A 3426-nucleotide genomic window follows, 5' to 3' on the forward strand; every position below is an offset into this window, starting at 1 on the left:
CTTGGCATGTCCATTGGTGCTATCTGTGTTCAGCCCACATTTGGGAAGTCATGTTGGTGAGATTTTATGGGTATAGCTTCTAAGATCATGTGGAAACAGAATCTCATAGCAACTCCCCCATCATGTGGCTCTTATAAACAACACCCCATGCCCTGCCTTTCTGAACCTTCCCTGCGCTTTAGGTGTGGAAGTTTTGTAGATATATCCACTGGGATTGAGCTCCACAACTCTGCATTTTGATTGGCCGTGGGTTTCTGTAGTATCCAGGCCCATGTGAGGCAGAGTGGAAAGGGAGTTGCACAAGGTGACACAAGGTGACACAGGCTGGGGTGAGGGAAGGGAACTCAGCAGGCACTTGGCATGTTAACTAGAATTTAGCTCTTAGTTTTCTTTTCTCTCCCCTCCCCTCAACCCTAATGACAGGGTCATGCTTGTCACCTTGGGTGACCTGGTACTAAATAGATCAGTCTGACTTCAAACTCAATCCTCCTGACTCAGGCACCAGAGTGATGAGTTAGCAGGCAAGAGTCACCATGCCTGGATGGATTGTGATCATCTTTATAACAAATTCTACCATGCAGAATTTCCTCCGTTTTCAGGTTCAAGATTAGCTCAACCAAAGACGTGCTACCAATCTGTGACAGAGCTGGAGTGTTGAGTGTGTGCAGTTTGGGATTCCACATTCTCGCCTCCTCCACCAGCTGCTCTGACAGAGAAGATGAAAAAAACCTCAAGGTGAGAACACAGGAAACTTTAGCTATGGTTACCTCATTCTCGGAGGAGACAGTGGGGTGTAAGAAGGCTCAAGGTTTCACGCTTGCTTTCAAATGTAACCAACGGTGCACAGTCTCTACGAATCCTGCCATTGGTTGCTGTCAACCAGGAGCAACTTTCACCTCCCACACAGAAGGACAGGACTTTTGGTAGCTTTAGAGGAGTCAGGACTTTTTTTTTTCTTATGAGATTCTATTTCAAATATGTCCTCTAGGTGAAGATAGACAGTATCTGAGCAAAGTCAGTGCGATTAGGGAAGTGTTTACAGCTACCAGCTTAACCCTCCAGGAAGTTCTCCACTTGTTATGCTTTTGACATGTGCAGGTGTGGGGAAACTGCAAAATACAAAAAAAAAAAAAAAAAAAAAAAAAAAAAAGAATTAAAAAGTGTAAAGCATGTGGCTGTCTCCATAGTGGCCAACCATCCATTCAGATGTAGGACCAGAGTCCGGGTTTGTTACTTAATACTATGTGACCACCTTGGGTATGCTTTAAAATCTTTCTGTGACCTGTGTTATTCCCTAGACAAATAATAAAAAAAAAATCTCTCTACTATTTCAACAGGGTGTTGAGAGGTACAAGAAAGACAATTATAAATGTTTGAATCTATTTTGAATCAAAATCAATTATTCAAATTCTCTCTCCCTCTCTCTCTCTGTCTCTCTCTGTCTCTCTCTCCCTATCTCTATCTCTCTGTACTGGGGATTGTGCCCTAGGGCTCTCCTGTTAGGCAGACACTCCACCGATGAGCTACATCCCTGGCAGTTCTATGTATTTATTTAATCTTAGTGGTGTGTGTGTGTGTGTGTGTGTGTGTGTGTGTGTTGAGTGCCTATGCAGGTAGCCATGGTATGTATGTATGTGTAGGTAGGTAGTGTATGTGGGTATCTAGGTTGTTGCAACCTCAGATGTCTGTCCTTGTTTCTACCTTGTTTTGGAGTGGATATTCATCACTGTGCTGCAAGTTAGACGTCCAGTTAGTCCTGTCTCTGAAAGGACTCAAAGAGGGATTCTCACTCAAGTCTCAGGACTGCGCCCACCCAAAAAACTCACGAGAGACCAGCTTGATGTAAACACATGAGGCAGTGTAATATCAGAGCTCTGGGCCAGCCCATATCTCCATATCTCACATAGGAGATAGAGGGACTGACTTCAAGGCTCTAAGAATTAGGACTTATATAGCCAAGGGGTGGGGGAATTGGGAGATTTTTACGTGGGTACACGATTGGTTGTTTTACATCAGCAGACTGTACCAGTCTAAGTTAGCATAGTATCTAGTTAAACTTAAATTGCAGTTTCTTGGACCTTGAGAAGACCTCAAGGGGAGGGGGAAAGGGTCTGGAGGAACACCAGATGGCCCATTACTCATTTGGACATATCTCTGTTCTTCTAAGGATGTCCTTGTATACTTTTTATCTTTCATGGTCAGTCAGTTTCTGGAAGGCTTTACAGGCCTTTGTCCTTGTCTTATAACTCTATATTTTCTGTAACTAATTAACTGGGCCCAAACCTGCCGACAGGCATTTTTAACTATTTAGGTTAGGAAAAGGAATCACAGGGCCCTGTTATTTTATTAGTTTGGGCCTATTTCAAAATTTTCTTTTATCTCCACCTTCTCATCTCGCTGTTGGAGCTCTGGGATTACAGACACACACTACTGGGCCCGGACTTTACATGGATTGTTGGAAGACTTAGGTCTTCATGCTTTTGTGGTTAAGAGCTTACCCACTGAGCTATCTCTGCAGATCCCTTGCCAACTCTCTTTGTTTCTTTCTCTGTCTGTCTCTGTGTCTCTCTCTCTGTGTGTCTCTGTATGTGTTTTCTCTGTTTCGATCTCTCTCTCTCCTCTCTCTCTCTCTCTCTCTCTCTCTCTCTCTCTCTCTCTCTCTCTCTCTCTGTGTGTGCCCTGGCTATTTTGGAACTTGCTGTGTAGAACAGGCTGCCCTTGAACTCACAGAGATCCACCTGCCTCTGCCTCCTGAAAGCTAGAATTAAAGGCCTCGGCCACCAAGCCTGGCTTTTTAAATGAATGGGTTTCAGGCTGCTAGGAACGTAAATTCCCAGGAATGCCCAAGTCTGCACAGGCACTGAAAACAATCTTCATGAACATGGTGAGACAGCGACACGTAGGGGTGGGAGGCTGGATTGTAACCTTGACACTGCCTCTGAAGGGTTAGGTGGTCTCAGACAAGTTCTTAAACTTTCCTAGGGAATGAGTGGCCTTCTCTCCTGCGAAGATGTAGACTCAGAATCTTCAAGGTCTGTTCTCTGCTGTTCTTTTTCAAGCCAGAAGGCTGCCCTAGATCTGTAGGCTCTGAAAAAAGGAGGAGATAGCAGCAAGTGCTGGATGTCCGGGAAGGAAGAAGGGTACACAAAACCGTTCAGAAGCCAGAACACAGACTTTGAGAATCTAAATGCCTAAACTGTTCACCAACTTTACCTTTCATGTACCAAAAGATTTCTGCTTCACCTGGCCTGTCTAGTGACCCTAACCATAGCCGTGTACTTCCTGACCAACCCCTTCTGGGCTCCCTTCCCCCTCTCCTGTTGCTACCCCAGGTTCCCTCCCATTAGTGTCCTTCTCATCCCTTCTACATCCGCTAATTCAATGAGTCCCGGGTCTGTTGAATTAAGCCAAATGCTGTCCTTGCCA

General features: G+C 44.9%; 1 protein-coding gene across 8 annotated transcripts in view; it reads right to left on the bottom strand.

Annotated features, from left to right (window-relative positions):
* Nucleotides 1–3426, bottom strand: part of LOC117715949 (protein FAM163A) — an 82662-nt gene that overhangs the window by 31892 nt on the left and 47344 nt on the right. The window lies entirely within an intron of this gene.

The sequence above is a fragment of the Arvicanthis niloticus genome, chromosome 10 (assembly GCF_011762505.2).
Source record: "Arvicanthis niloticus isolate mArvNil1 chromosome 10, mArvNil1.pat.X, whole genome shotgun sequence".
Taxonomy (NCBI): Eukaryota; Metazoa; Chordata; class Mammalia; order Rodentia; family Muridae; genus Arvicanthis; species Arvicanthis niloticus.